Genomic DNA, 16943 nt, shown 5'->3' with positions numbered 1-16943 from the left:
GCACACGTCAGCCGGACTCTAGAACTGGCAGTGTCTTTCACCCAGCGAACACAATAAAGTTCGTTTGCTTAACCTTTCGTGTACAGACCGAATGCAAACCCAGTTTGCCAACGCAGGAAGGCACAGCACCTAAAGTCCACCTCAAACTTTAGAAGCAGAAAGAATAAAAGAGAGAGGGGAATCCGCAGTGCCGTTCATTTGAGCGCGTCAGTAGAACGTCGCCGCAGACGTATTTTCAATGAAGTGGGGAAACATAACTCAAGTTTTTTTTCAGTGGGAAAATAAAACAATAAACATCATCAAACAAATGCAGTTCTATATTTGGTCAGAGAGTAAGAAGAATAGTAACTCGCTATTTTTGAGGTGAAGTGACGCGTTCCCTTTGAGAATAAGTAACGAATAACGCCTTTAGTTACTTTTTTAGATAATAAAAGTAACAACAGTTAAATAATTTTTCTTTTTTTTTTTGGGGGGGGGGGGGGGCGGGCAGGAGAGGGGGGGGGGGGGGGAGGGGGGTAACGTGTGCATGTCTGCTCCGTGCACTCCTATAAGCAGAAACTGCAGTGGAAGCTACATACCCGCCGGACCAATCAGCCGCCTCTTTTTTATCACCTGACCCGGCTCTCTGCGCGTAGAGAGGGGTATGACCGGTCTAAAGATGGCGTAGCTTCCACCGCAGTCTCAGCTCAGGAGTGAATAAAATATAGCGCGTGGTCCGCCATGTTCTTCTTAGCCCTCCCACCCATGACTGTGTTCCAAATTTTCCGCGTTACTTCGGCGGGTCATACCACGTGAGAATCCAGACAGAAAAAGACTGGACGGGGGTTAGTTTTCGAACTCTAAGGTATCAAACCGTTACTCGAGAGTGCGGCCGAGTCAAATCCTCCATGTTCTTCCTAACCGGAAAAGGAACGCGAGCACCGGCCAATGGGAAAGCTCGTCAGCACATCAATCGCTGTCGCAACTCAGCAAATAGTTAATCGAGAGGCTTTAGGTTGAAGAAATACTGGATATAAAGGTAAGCGGACGCAAGGTGTCGCGGTCGTCGCGGCGTACCAAGCCGATTCGGGGTCTGGTTTCCGTTGGCTGCAGCGAGACGAGGGGCGGAACAGGCGTCTGCCGGATTCACCTGCGCTGCAGTGCCACCGCTAGGATCACAGCAGTCAAGTTTCTGCCTAGCTGTTCTAGTGCACTACAAAATTAAACACCTCTTTACGTTCCTTACAAACAAATTCCTAACGAGAAACGCAGCATGCAACCTTCGTACCGTAACCGCGGTGAGATCCAGACCCCGAACAAAGTAGGGTTACTAAAACCATCGATAATCAAAGTACAGTCTTATGAAATACACACCCTTCCCTGATTTAATGTGCCCACGAGAGCAGAACCTTCTACCAATTCATAAAAGCTGTGAAGTTCCTCTTTTTCAGTGTTGGAGGTAACGCGTTACTAGTAACGACGTTACTGGTAACGCGTTACATTTTTCGCTAACGCAGTAACGTACTCGTTAGTATTCTGAATGACGAACGAGTAAAGTATTTCCGTTACTTTTTTACGGTATCGGCTCTCAAATTTCGTTACTCGTTACTCGTTACTTTTGACCAAAACTGGTGACATCCTGCACGAGCTTGTCTCAAAATCCTGCACCGGCTTATCGCTGCACGAAACCAGCACCCGTCACAGCAAAGTTAAAAAAAAACAAAAAAAAACTCCCTTCTCGGAGGCGAAAAAATCCTTCGGCTACCAGTTAATTGACCTTTTTCAGAGATCGCTGGGCGCATGCGACGACTCTGAGAGGGGAGAGGAAAGGGAAAGGCGCCATTTTTGGTGGCTCTCTCGCCCGCTCGGTCGCTCAGACAGTGCTGGTTATGCTTGACTCCTCCGGTATTCTCGCGGCTTGGCTTCATAGTCGTCACGCCTCACCACCGCGCAGCAGAAGGTTGCACAAATAGAAGTAAACATTCTTGAAATGCCAAATTTTATAAAGTTCTTGTAGCCTTTGGCGGGTGGTGCACGAAAGCACCCGATGTCAAACGCCCCGCCTTTTTTGCCCTACTTTCAAAAGCCTATGACGAGAGTCCCCGTGTCAGGTGGCTGCATCATCAATGTGACGGCGGGACATTCTGCTTTTAATTAAAATACAGCAAATCTGAACATGATGATATGCCTGAAATTGGGGTAGGAAAAGGAAAACGCAAAAGGACACAGAAAAAGAGCCGGCAACGTCTCTTGAGACGTTGCCCGTTTTTTCTTTGCGTTTTCCTTTTCCTACCTCAGTCTCAGGTTTAGTAATGGAAAATGAGCGTGCTGGTAAAGAGATACGAATACATGAAAGGATAAAACGTCAAGGACGGGGACGGATACAGGACTTCTTGAAAGAAGTATACTCTTTCCGTCCCTGTCCTCGATGTTCCATCAAGCTTTCATGTATTCATATATCAAGCTTTCCATCATGTTAAACTTACACCAGCTCGTCTGCACTCTGACCATTTTTTGTTAATAGTAAACGTGGAAACGAGGTTGGGTGACGTAATCATGCCGTACCCGGTACTCAATTAAAAAATAACAGCATAAAGCTTTCCGTTCTTCAGGTGTGCGCTATGCACAATCGCGTCTTGCCACGTAAAAAAACTGACAAAACATTTAAAGCGAGCGAAACAAATTTAAGCCTTACGGAGACAGCATGTGACTCTGCTTTGAAAGCAGACCCCTTTTTTAGTTGCTTGCAAGACGCGACACCGAAGTGTGTCGCGTCTTGTATCTTAGACAGTGACTTTTGTTAATCCTCCAGGTCGTTCTCAGCCATTTCGAAGAAAATATGCACGCTAAGCGACGACAGAAAGACACGTTCAGATTGGTGAAGGACGGAACAACGCCACCAGAAAACACACGCAAAACCATGGACCGGGAGACAAGCCAGGCCTAGCGCGGACGACGGAGAGACGGTCCCGGAGCCACCAAAAGTGTTTTGAGCGATTCCCGCGAGGGCGCGCCACGATCGTAGTGTCACCACCCTCAAAGCTTGAACGAACGGCTACGTTACAGCCTCCTCCCCTCCCTCCTCGTCCCCCCCCCCCTCCTGCATTGTGCAGCAGAAGTGTACAGCGGGGGGGGGGGGGGGGGGGGGGGGGAATCGTGGAGACATCCGTTTACAACAGTGGACAACTAGTGGCGAAGCGCGATTTGCTCGTTTCCCTAGTTACAAAAAAAAAAAAAAAAAAGAAAGATCCTTTGTGGAATATTTTTACCCTCGCTCCCCCCCTCGCTGCCTGAAAGTTCCTGACCCACTTTTGTACACAGAAGAATTTTTCGCTTGGTTAGCCTTTAATTCCCTAAATTCATGATAAAAAAATTAAAAAAAAAACAGTTTTAAACCTGGAAAGAAAACTTACAAACACAACGCCTTTTTTTTTTCACAGAAAAACTAAGAGCTACTGCTGGTAAGAGGCAGCAAGTGATTATAGCCAGTGTGCTGGTAAGCGGTGTCCTGTTCCAGATAGTGAAGTAAATCAGTCTCTGGTAATAGTATGAAGCGGACTGTTACTAAAGCCGGCGTACAGATGAGGGGTGTTGGTTGGTTGGTTGTGTTCCAGCAGTCCTCGTTCGCATGCTGTAGTTTATAAAAGCCGATTGACTAACATCTACGACTCATTCTGCGCGTGAGATGGACATGAATAACGAAAGTCCGTCGCCATGGCCAGCAGGTCTGAATGAAATGTCTCAACTAAAGGAGACAAAATCAGGTAAGGTACAGTTTCAATAAATAATCTGCATGCCGAAAATTAAGCTGCTTCGCGCATCAAAACACTATGAAACCACTCTGTAAATTTTTATCTTTATCCAAGCTTGTTAAGGAGGCTTATCATACATCTCTGCCAAACATATGTACTCGAACAGAAAAGTAACGTAAAAGTAACGTAAAAGTAACGTTCGTTATTTTTGAAAAGTAACGGTTACGGTATATCGTTACGTTTGTAAAAGAGTAACGTAGCTCGATAACGCGTTACTTTTTACCAAACTAACGAGTAACGCTATTTCGTTACTTTTTTTTTTTGGTAACGGGCACAACACTGCTCTTTTTGTCTAATATTATTTCTACCTGTTAGAAAAAAAAATGCCAATATCTCAAAGTAACACGAAATATTTATATAGTTTATTGCCGTAAAATCTACCACATGCTTTTCCCTGACTCGATAATAGCTTTTTTGACATCAGTGATATGTTTCATTGTATGAGCTGATAGCTTCCGGTGCATTATGCTTGCGTCCGGTAAATATGCGTAAATGCATTGTGCGCATATTTTTTTTACATTTTTTTCTTGTGTTTTCCTGCTTGATGTGTAAACCCGGGGTGATGGCCTCGTCAGGATAGATACCGATCTCCTTTTGCCGCACCTCGCGGATATATTGTATCTTCGTACTTATGTCCAAATAAACTTTGACTTTAAACAGCGTGACATTTTTATGCCGTCGTCGGACGGAAACCGAGGGTCCACTTTTGAGGACGCGGAAAAATACACCAGTCGGAGAGGCGACCTAGCTAGATATCTCGTCTTTCGGTTGCTTCCCGTCGACAGGTAATCCTGACCTGTCGACGCAAGTGTGTGCCAGCTTCCGCATTGTAGTACGGGCCGCGACCGCAGCGTTTTGGCACATTATGACTGCGCGGCGCAGCGCAAAACTAAACTGAAGGCGCGCAAGGCGCGGCGGCGTCACTTGGTCCCGGCCTATTACGCTAAATCTTTTTTCCTCGCGGGATCTTCTCAGTGGGCGCGTGACAGAATCGTCACTATAGATTCAGGCTGGCAGCAGTAGAAATGGCAAGTAATGGCGGTAACGAGTTACTATACACGTTTGCAAGTCCGGTCTCAGGGCGCCGCCATCTTCCTCGGTGGGGTGCGCTCTCGGGAGCGGCCATAATCCGATTACGACGCCTTAGCAAGGCTTCGTAATCGGATTATGACTGGTCCAAGCGCACCCCAGACAGGCAAGATGGCAGCGCCCTGAAGCCGGACTTGCAAACGTGTATAGTAACGGCGTTACCTGTAACGCGCTGTTTTCGGTAACGCAGTAACATATTCGTTACTTTTTTTTCAAAACAGTGACGCATAACGTACTTGAGTTACTTATTTCGAGCAAAGTGTAACGTATTTGCGTTACTCGTTACATATTCCTAAAACTTTAAAAAACTACGCTTCAATTTTATTTTATTTTTTAAAGGGGTTATGACACGCCAAAAACAAAATATAAAATAACCATATATGCTGCTACGACCCATTGTATGTCCCTCATGTGAGGGTGTTATGTATCAAGCAACCAAGCTGCCGCCCAGAACAACCAGACAGCGCGAGCCATGATCTCGAGCGGGTGCATCCGCGCGGCGCGAGGACCGGGGTCTGACCCAGTGTTGTACGGAACGGCGTTCCTGGAACGCGTTTCTTTTAGGAGGAACGAAGGAACGCCGCCGTTTCATTTTTAATTTGTGGAACTGAAACGGGAACTCGTTACATTTTTATTGTAACGGAAAGAGTAACGGCGTTCCTTCTTTTCGTTTAGTGGGGTCATTTTTATTCTATTTTTACGAGGGAAATTTTAGAAGTATAAAAGCTATATCATTACGAAAATATTGTTTTTACCTCGTTCACGTTTTGGTTACTGATCTTAGGATTTATATTGTGTGGTCCTCGCTTAGTAACAGTCGGTTGCTGGAAAGTTAAAGGACATCAATGTTTGTGTTTTTCTTTTTGAGTGCCCGAGACTGCGGTACAAAAAGCAAAAGTTTAGTCGCACGAAAGGACCCAAAGAGGGACGTTTCAAACTCAGCTACGTTATTTGCTTCCACGAATCCTCATACACCCAGAAATATAAGGCCGACTACAGCCATTTCTGAACTTTCATAAAGAAACCTACAGTTACAACAAAATCACAGGTTACCAGACATGGAACGCACTTTTGTATCCCGAACATTGGTCACTTAAACGATACACAAAAATTAATTTTTATTCCTTCCCCTTTGTCCCCCACCTTCTAACTGAACAACGAATCTAACCTTCACAAAGAACTACTTGTAGTTTTCAAGACTGACCTTCCAAAAGCCCTACCCTCTTCTTCACTTGCTCGTCTTGCGGAGATAAACATCGAGAAGAAAGAGTTGTTAAGTTCGAACAAGGGACTTTGTTAGATTGAAACGTGTGAGGTTGTTGTAAAACGCTTGTGCAATGTGGAGTAACAGTAGATTTGGCTTGTCTGAATCGTTCACCACAAACATGAATCTAGTTAAAAGCCGAGACTTTTAAACTTGAATATATCAACAAATAAAACCTTGAGTCCGCTTGTTTTCTTCTTCCTGGTGCCCCTCCATCACGACATATACTAAATTCGTATGTTCCCATTTCATGGGATAGATAAAAAATAAACGAAAGAAACTTTGCTTGATCTAACCGAATATGGTAATTACTAGAAATACAAATGTGACGTATATGTAACGAAACGTTCCATTTTTAAACTGTAACGGGAACACGTTCCTTTCTCACAGGTGGAATTTGTAACGGGAACGCGTTCCAGAATTCAGAAGGAACGAGGAACGAGCTTTCGTTCCTTTTTTTTTTAGGAACGTGTACAACACTGGTCTGACCTAGGCGCCATGACAGTCCTGTCCGTTCCGAACCAGTAAAGATCTCGATGAATATAACAATAGGCGGCGAGGATGGGATGAACTCTACGACGGTAAATCCAGAAGACCATGGCGACTCACGGCTCAGTGGTGGAATTCTCGGGAAAAGGCTGGTCGTCCTGGGCAGAGCGACTTCAGTTCTACTTCCAAGCCAACGGTATTACAGACGACGTCAAGAAGCGTGCAATCTTGCTGCCGCTATGTGGGCCGACCACATTCGAGAGCGTCAAGGCCTTGGCGGCACCAGGAACCCCCAGCGATTACTCATTCGAAGAAATTGTGAGTCTGCTGCGCGTCCACTACGATCCACGCCCGTCGGAGCTGTCCAGCCGCTGCAAATTCCAGCGCCGGGACCAACTGCCGCACGAAACACTAACCGCTTACGTAGCAGCGTTAAAAGCTCTCGCGGCAGATTGCAACTTTGGCACTCTCCCGGCCCAACCTTCGAGCCAGCCTCCTAGGCCATCAGCGTCGGAATCCTCAGGGGTGAGTGCAGCCATGTCTCCTGCCGTTCGACCAGATGTGAGATCAACGATGTTGCCCGTCAACGTCATGCTGCGCGATCGATTCGTCTGCGGCCTGCAAATGACAATCTACAACAATGATTGTTTGCCGAACAATATCTAACGTTCGTCAAGGCGTTCGACATCGCTGTGCGGGCGGAACACTCAAAAGACTATCAAAAGAAAGTCAAAGTTGACTTCAGCGAAGTCAACAAGACCGCACGCACACAGGCATCTCCACCAACGCAGGAGGACATAAAACCTTGCAAACCGTGTTACTGTTACGAAAATTGGCACGATCCAGCAACGTGTGACTTTCGCAGCGCACGATGCCGATTTTGCAAGAAAGTCGGTCAAGTAGAAAAGGCCTGCTTTAAGAAGAAAAACAATAGCAGCTTATCGAAAGGTCCTAGACGGTTGCACGTTTTTGACTCCCCAGAAGAGCTCTGGGAGGCCACGACTACAGAGGGGAGCACTTTGCATGGCCTCAATACAATGACAGGGGTGAAGAGAGCACCGCAGAAACAAATGGTCTCATTGGACGCACAAGGCGTGCCGCTGCTATTCGAAGTGGATTCAGGGGCTGCCTACTCTATCATCACTGAAGACACATATCGGGAATTATGGCCCCGTTCATCGGCAACCGCTTCTTCCCGTCAACATCGCCCTGCGAACATGGTCAGGAGAAGGCCTGCCAGTGCACGTGAGGGTGCGCTTCAAGCAGCGCAGCAAGAAACTACCCTTATTGATAATGAGCGGCACAGGATGCAACCTCCTTGGTCGGAACTGGTTTGATCCTCTAGGCATCAGCCTCAACGGCATTCACCACGATCTCCAAGAACAGAGCCTAGTCGCCATACTTGAGCACCACTCAGTACTGTTTGACGGCGACTTAAACAGCTTCAGGGGACCAGCTGTAACGCTGGAGCTACAAGAAAAAGCGCCGAACAAGTTCCTGAGAACCCGAAGCGTTCCATTCGCACTTCGACCAGCCGTCGAAATGGAACTGCAGCGCCTATCAGAACAAGGAGTTATTGAGCCCCTGCAGCATTCAGAGTGGGCAACTCCAGTCGTCGTTGTTCGAAAAAAAAAGATGGTAGCATTCGACTTTGCGGCGATTATCGTAGTACAGTGAACGCAGTGACACGAGCCGCGTCATATCCCTTGCCAACGGTCACGGAAGTCTTGGCGAAACTTCGAGGTGGAAACGTTTTTCTACGAGCGTCCTGGCACAAGCTTATCAACAGCTCAAGGTCACCGACGCTATAGTCAAGATATAGACTATTAACACTGTCAAAGGGGTCTACCATGTCAATCGACTGCCCTTCGGTGTGTCCGCGGCGCCAGCGATTTTTTAAAGATGCATGGACACGACGCTCACGGGGATACCAGGTATCAGTGCATACCTTGTGGGAGCCACGTGTTCCCCGTCTCCCTATCTAGGCCTAGCACAAGCAGGCCGTGGGAGCGTTATGGCGACGTCATCCCGGATACGGGGGTAAGGCCGCATTCCTCGAAGAGGGCGTGTCTTCCCTCGCCCTTTTGGGTGAAAGTGCCTCCGGCGCACCCTTCGGAAATGATTGTGGACGCGGCCCATCTGCGGGATAAGCCACACTACCTACCCCGGGCGCGTCCACTTTCCGCTGGCTAGATAAGCGGCCGCGAACGGCGGCCCTGGGTCTCGTCGGGGAAGGCTCTGGGCCACGGAGCCTCGTTCTTTTTGGAGCCTTCCCCTCTCCGCGAATCTGCCTAATGCGGCAGCGTGGTCCCCTTTCAGGTGAATCTGTCTAATGCGACAGCACCGACCTTTTTCCGTTCTTTTCTTTTATTAGTTTGGCCGACGGGCACAGCGTGGTGGCACAGGAGCCAAATAAACCCGCTTCTTCAGTATCTTTGTGTTTTGGAGTGAATCCTCTCCTCGGAGTCCACGGCAGCCTCCGGACGGACCCGACCGTAGCAGTCCTCAACATCGAGCTACGGAGTGGGATCGACCTCGTGGTGCAGTAAGGCAAGTCGAATCCCACATTTGGCGCCCAACGTGGGGCGCCAGTTGTGGGATTCTAGTTTACCACAAAGTCCTCAGTGAGGCAAATACCCACTCCGTAACTCGTCGGTTGCAAAAGGTGGGTTTCGACTTACCTTGCTGATCGCTGTGAGGCAAAACCCACTCCGCAGTCCGCTGCTATGGCGGCTACGGCCGGGTCCGTCCGTTGGTTGCCGCTAGGCTCCGGTGGACGGGAGACCACACCAAACACAGGGATACCGTAGAAACGTGTTTATTGGCCTTACGCCACACGCTTTGCGCCCGTAGGCGGAACAAAAGGGAAATGAGGTTGGCGCTGCCTTAATTGACAGGATCACCAGGAGAAGGGTCCGCGCTGCCGGAACTGGCAGGATCACGGAAAAGGGGGAGCAGGAAAATAACGATGAATGCTCCGTCGAGCGTAGCCCCCCCTAACCAAGAGCCCCGGCCACCGGTGGGTGGCCGGCTTATGTAGCCTGCGGGAAATAGACGCGCCCGGGGAGGCCGGTAGAAGGTCACTTGAAAACGGGACGCGTCCATAATCACTCCCAAGGGTGTGCCGATGGCGCGTTCACCCAAAAGGGCAAGGGAGAACCGGCCCCTTCGGGGAATTGGGCCTCGTGGTTCCTTGTATCCGGGAGGCCGACGCCATTGGTGACGACGACTCCCACGGCCTGCTTGAAGCTAGGCCTAGATAGGGATAGAGGGAACCCAATGGTTCCCACAACCTATACCCTTTTTCACCTCAAGAAAATAGCAAGTCTTGCTCATTGTTCAAACGCGGCGCGAAGTAGTTCTTACAAGTTTAGGTTGTCGGAGTAAAAAGCAATCCTTTTGTTTTTTGGAACATGTACCTCTTAATAAGATAAAATATATCTAATCTCAAATTCACCTACATATATCTTAACTATCAACATGAAGGGGGAAATTTGTAAAGCTCCGCGAGGAGCCGAACCTTTTTTTCTACGGTTCTTAAGGTGAAAACGGGTATAGACGACATCATCGTTGCTGGTTCCACACCAGAGGAACACAACCATCATTTACTCGTCGTCCTCGCGAGGCTTGAGCAGATAGGTCTTGCTTGCTTGATACATAACAGAGGGACGACACCTTCGGCAGCCTTGTCTGCAGCCCCACGATAACAGTCAATAACAGCCTTGGTGATAACAGTATAACCGAGGCTTCCAACATTGAATGTATACACTGCAGGCCCGAGCCTGTCGCTATCAACAGCTCCCCAGCGTCTCGACACTCGAGTCGTCCAGCTGCAACTTCAAAATCAGCCTCCCAGGCATCCGCAACATCATCCACAACGTTGTTCGGAAGGAGATCAGGAAGCTACTTCCTGCCATCAGTTGCCCAGCTTTTAAATTGATTGCCGAGATTGTTTTGGAACAAGTTCGACAGGCATTTCAACTAAAGACTTCTTCGAGCGAAGCGGCATCTGACGAACCGAGGGCGACTTATACCACTAAGTCACGACGTTCGCCACCGGCTACCCGTTAGTATCCAATGCCAATTCAACGAGACAACCCAACGCCGAAGCATTCCCCACATCGGGAAGGATCAGTGTAGGTCAGCGTTGAAAAAAGTACACCGAAGAAAACAAAGGTGATGTGAATGGTTGACCGAAAACCACTCTGCTACCACTGCATGAGGCCGACCATGTTTCCTGGAGGTGCCCATACCAATGAATTGGCCTGCAAGGGTTCGTGCCGAACGACCCTCGACCACGTCTCAAGGAGCGTTCGCGGGAGTCGGGGCATTGAGGATTATCTTCGGCGGCCTTTGTCCCTGGTGCCGACATACCCCGAAGCTCCTGATCCCTTCATCTCGACGGGAGGTAAGCACGACAAAGCAGGTGAGCGGCAATGCAAGGACAGTTGATTTGGTGTCGGTTGTCGTCCAAGGACAATAAATAGTAATTTGCTGGCATCAATTATCTGTGTCCACGCCACGAAGCACACAGTTTCGAGCTTTCAGAAAGAATGCCGCTGAGTGACTTGAATAAATAGAATTATTGGGTTGTTCTCAAAAGTGGACACCAAGCATCACCTGACTTCACTTTGCCACACGAGATTTACACAAAATGCAGTGGTCGGGGGACGCAGAAAAAAAAAATTCCATTAAGACATGGAAGTGCAATGGCTTGGATAGCAAATGTAGGGAGCCGCATCGCGGGCGTGCTGCCCGATGGCGGCACGGGATTGACCTTCAGAACGGATCTCGGCGTGTTGAAGTGGCGAAATGTGTCGTTACCGGGGAACGGTGGGGACGCCATCAGGGTCGTCGGTGGAAAGGAGCTCGGCCGAAACAGGGCGAGAGGGAGCGTGACCGCGGCAGGCGAGGGGAAGGGAAAAAGGGAGGACGAGCGGGTTGAGAAGCCGGATGGCTCTTCCCGACTCGTGGTAGACTACCGCAGGCTCAATGCGGTCACACGGGTCGATCCGTATCCAATTCCTGACATACAGGAGACTCTTGCCCAGCTGGGGTCTGCCCGTTACTTCAGCGTCGTGGACCTAGCAGCCGGCTTCTGGCAAATAGAAATGGATCCCAGAGACAAAAACAAAACGGCCTTTAATACCCCTTCCGGCCACTACGAGTGGAACCGAATGCCGATGGGACTGGTCAACAGTCCGGCCGTTTGGTAGAGGACCGCCGACGTCATCCTCGAGGGACTAATTGGGCAGAGCTGTCATGTGTATATGGAAGACATAGTCATATACAGCCGGGACTTTGACAGACACCTGAGGGACATCGAGCGAGTATTGAAGAGACTGCGGGCGGCCGTGCTGAAGTTAAAGCCATCAAAATGCCAGTTCCTCAGATCACAGGTTAAATACCTGGGTCACACCGTTTCTGCGGATGGGGTAAGGCCCGACCCAGAGAAGGAGGAGGCAATTCGGAACTTTCCCAGACCAACAAAAGTTAGGGAGATCAGAGAGTTTTTGGGCCTCGTGGGGTACTACAGGAGATTTATTGACAATTTCGCAAAAATTGCCAAACCCCTGACCGCACTGACATCGAAGTACGCCACATTCCGGTGGGAGGACAGCGAGGAAAGGGCTTATTGCAAACTCAGAGATCAGCTACTCACCGCTCCAGTTCTTGGGTACCCGGACTTCGGAAGCCCTTTAATTTTGGCCACGGATGCGTCCCAGTACGCATTGGGGGCCGTCCTCTCTCAGGTAAAGGACGGTATAGAAAGACCGATGGCGTTCGCGAGCCGACAGTTGAACAAGGCTAAAGTTAACTACAGCGCCACCGAAAAGGAATGTTTGGCGGCGATTTGGGCTACACGGCACTTCAGGTGCTATCTGTACGGCCGCCGGTTCAAAATAATCACGGACTGCAGACCTCTGCGCTGGTTGATGAATGTAAGAGACCCGGGATTACGCCTCGCCCGATGGAACCTGCAACTGCAGGAGTACGACTATGAGATCATCCACAAGCCCGGAAGTGGTCACACCAACGCGGACGCCCTCTGTCGAGCCCGAGATCCCCCCTCCACCGTTGGCGCCGTCTTGAGTTTTGTACCTGTTTTTGAGGACGGTACTATTAAAGACGAACAAGAAAAGGACCCAGACCTAAGGAAAATATCTGACAGACTGGCAGGCAATGACAGTGACGATCAGGGCTACTTTCGGGACAGGATCGGTCTACTGCGCAAAGGAGGACCCGGACGGGGGGAGGGCAGAGCACGGGAACGGACTGTAATTCCAAAGGGTCTGGTCGAAAAGGTCCTGTATGCCTATCACAACGCCCCTTATTCGGGGCACTTCGGCTTCAAAAAGACTCTCAGGAAAATCACGGCGAAATATGTGTGGAGAGGGATGCACCGCGACGTAAAGAGCTATTGCGCTTCCTGTGAGTCGAGCCAGCTGCGAAAGTCGGGTCAGAGACGACGAGCGCCCCTGGAGCTTTTCGGTGAGGTCAATGAGCCTTTTGAGAGAACGGCCCTCGACGTAGTTGGCCCGCTGCCCATCAACACCGAGGGAAATAAGTACGTCCTGGTATTCGTGGATCATTTTACTAAATTTGCGGAAGCCTTGCCTTTGAGGGATCAGAAAGCGGAGACTGTGGCACAGGCATTTGTGGAGCGAATTGTTCTAAGGCACGGTGTACCTCAGCAGCTTCTAACAGACCAGGGCACAAATTTTCTTTCCGGTCTAATGAAAGAAACGTGCAGACTGCTCGGTATTAAGAAGCTCACAACCACAGCCTACCACCCCGAATCGAACGGGGCGGTGGAAAGACTAAACAAAACCATCAAGGGACTGCTCTCCCATCTCGTCGCACGAGACCAGAGGGATTGGGATCTGTGGATGCCCTACGTGTTGTTTTCATATAACACTGTAGTTCACAAAAGCACCGAAGAAACTCCCTTCTATCTGTGCCATGGGAGAGACCCGGGGCTCCCTCACGAGATCCTTGACGCTTTAAGTGTCCCTAAGTATGCCTGTTCGGAGGACTATCGAGCAGAATTGACACTGAGAATGAGGGCGGCTCACGAGGTCACGGGGGAGGCTCTGCGGAAGTCTCAGGCTTGCAGAAAGACCCAGTACGACTGGAAGACGAAAAGCCCAGAATTTCGGGAGGGCGACCGAGTGTATGTAGATTTCCGTTACCCGGGGAAAGGGCTCTCACAGAAACTAGGCCAGAAGTGGAGGGGTCCATACCGGATCACTAGATTGGTAACGCCGGTAGTGGCTAAGGTAAAGGAGATAAAAAGGGGATCGGTTACCACAGTGCATGTCAACCGCTTGAAAAAGGCGGCACCCGAGGGGCCCTTTCCCACCGAGGACGAGAGCGCCTCCCTGGTGCAGGCTGATGCGGCGGTACCGGAAACCAGTAGAACAGATGAGAACGACGCTGCAGTAATGTGGGAGGCAGCTGAGCAATGGGAGCGCCGAGAATTGCCGCCCGAAAGCGCGCATTCGGGACCAGCAGCCGCGTCGACCCCACCTGCGCAGTTTACTCCTTCTGCGAGCGCTGTAATTGAGATTGACGAGAGGGTTTGGGGAATGTCGCATGCACCTCCGAGTAGCGAAGGAACCTAGGAAAGGCACGAACTAGGTCATGTTGAAAATCAAACTGTATTGTGGCTCTCCTACCTATTTTCATTCAGGTGTGTCTGCGCGTGCACCGGGGGGGGGGGGGGGGGGTCATAGAAGGATCGCTTGTCGCTTATCCCCTCCCAAACGTTGGCTAACGTCGTAGGTACCTCGTTTGGAGTGAAAAAGGCTGGACTGTGTTGTCGCCGGGGAGCTTAGAAGTGGTTTTTTGTGGTGCGAAGCTTGACGATCAAAATTTGAGAGCAAGGTGTCAGTGCTGTGTCGCGGGAACGTGCATACGGGTCGAACTTTAAGACCAGTGCATGAAGGTGAAAGTGCTGTGTTTCGTGATCGTCTAGCACAGGACAAAACTGACTCACTAATCTCGAAAAAAAATATGGGCGAGTGTAAGGAGCCGCATCGCGGGCGTGTGGCCCGATGGCGGCACGGGATTGACCTTCAGAACGGATCTCGGCGTGTTGAAGTGGCGAAATGTGTCGTCACGGGGGAACGGTGGGGACGCCATCAAGGTCACCAGTGGAAAGGAGCTCGGCCAAAACAGGGCGAGAGGGAGCGTGACCGCGGCAGGCGAGGGGAAGGGAAAAAGGGAGGACGAGCGGGTGGCACGCGGGAAGAGGGCAGATTGTCCCGACGACGAGCGGAGGAGTCACCCAAAAAGGCTGCCTGCCTTGGACGGCCGTTGCCCAAGAACGCGACCAGCAAGCTGCCCGACATGCTGCCGCCAGCCCGTAACCTGCCCGAGAGCTGCCAGGTGTCGTCCCAATCCGGCTGAAGCCTCAATTCGGCTATTGCCTCAATTCGGCTAGAAGTTTCAATTCGGCTGGACGTTCCAGTTCGGCTACATCCTCAATTCGGCTAGAGATTTCAATTCGGCTGGACGCTTCAGTTTGGCTAAATCTTCAGTTCGGCTACAAGTTTCAATTCGGCTGCATGCTTCAGTTCGGCTAGATCCTTGTTTCAATTCGGCTGGACGTTCCAAGTTGATCAAGCTAGACATCCAAGCATAAGGTGCCCCCAATTGTTTTAGAGAGACGTTAACTATATCCGCATCTTGCCTTTACACTGCGACGAGCAAGCTCAGATCAATAAGTTCAAGCAGCTACAAAGGCTTTGGGCACAGAAACATTTGTGTTTGTGTTGTTTGTTCTGTGGAGCTGCTGTGCAAACACCAGGTCTCTGCTTCAAAGAAATTTATTCACTTGCCCAAAAAATGGATTACAGCAGTCCAAAGATTGCTTCTTCCACTGCTGGCCACTGTTCACGTGAAAGGGACAGGACGCCTTGGCAGCTCCTACGTCGAACTGAGTTGAAGGAAAAAAGAAGATAAATGCATCAGTTATGAGACAGAACAATATGGTAGGGGTTGGGACGTAACCGAGCTGCCAGCCGGATTGGGACGTAACCGAGCTGCCAGCCCTTGACCTCTTCATGACCGACGAAGGAATCCTCTCGAGCCACTCCCGAGCTACCGGCCTGCGGACCACGAGGAACCAACGAGCCACCCAAGAACGACGCAGCCCGTCGACCTGTTGAACAGCCCATCAGTAAGCGACCCGACGACGGCAACCATTCCAGCCAGTAGTATTAAAATGTTAAAAGTATTTGCTTGTCTCCTGCTTGCTCTACACCGAGGGAGGATCCCCGTTAACTGAGTTTCGGATCGAAACTTTACACAAACTCAGTGTTGCCAGCCATCAAGTCAACGGTACAGCAAAAGGCACAGCCGCGTAAATGCATGCCCGAACTTGCTGCAATGACGCAGAAAACCACCAGGAAAATTTGTGGATTAGAAGATGATGACAGTGGTTACAAGACGGAATCAGTCGGTCATAGCTGCCACTCGACCAAACTGAACACCGACGTGCCAGGAGCGTCATCCGACAACATGGAGCACAGGTACTACGACTTAACGTTTGACACGAGACTGTCGCAGAAAGAACTAGTTACGGAACCATTTGCAAAGAACCAATAATTATGTAATCAAGTGGAAATAAACATGTTTGATACACTAACCAAATAAACATATTTCTACTCGCCTTTACGCCTTCAGAGTCTATACACAAGGAATTGTGTTCACCGCACGTGCTGGACTTTTTGAGGACACTCGCATCTCTGACCCCTCAATATTAATTAATGGGATATACCAGACCGGCAGACTTGCTGCATTGGGCTGCATTCGTTCCACTTCTCCTAAACATGTGGCGCATCCGAAAACAAACTCCAGTGATGTGACAATGTTGTTTATTCATTTATTCCCTCCAAGCGCCTCTGTAGGTATTGCAAAGAGGATACTTAAAACTACACACATGATAATAACATCAAAGCACGCTGACATTAATGAGCACAAAACGGGCCCAGCTACCGAAAATAGATATTACACTCGTAAGAAATAATTATTGCTGTAACTTGTTAATTGCAAAAAGCAAACAGACCTCTGAGCATCTAGTTTAATAGTATGTGTTGATGCATTGTAATATAGCAACACCCAGACAGCACACGACGTCGGGCCAACATTGGTATTTAATTTGGCAAACAATTGTCCAATATTGGGCCAATGTGGCCATCGTAAAATCAATATTGGTGGTACACTGGAATATACTGGCCAACGCTGGCCTGACTTGACCAACGGCTCACCAACGTTGGTAATCGATTGGCTTAGGCTGGCCAACA

Source organism: Ixodes scapularis, unplaced genomic scaffold, assembly GCF_016920785.2.
Source record: "Ixodes scapularis isolate PalLabHiFi unplaced genomic scaffold, ASM1692078v2 ptg000658l_1__unscaffolded, whole genome shotgun sequence".
NCBI classification, from domain to species: Eukaryota; Metazoa; Arthropoda; class Arachnida; order Ixodida; family Ixodidae; genus Ixodes; species Ixodes scapularis.
This window is presented reverse-complemented; position numbering follows the sequence as displayed.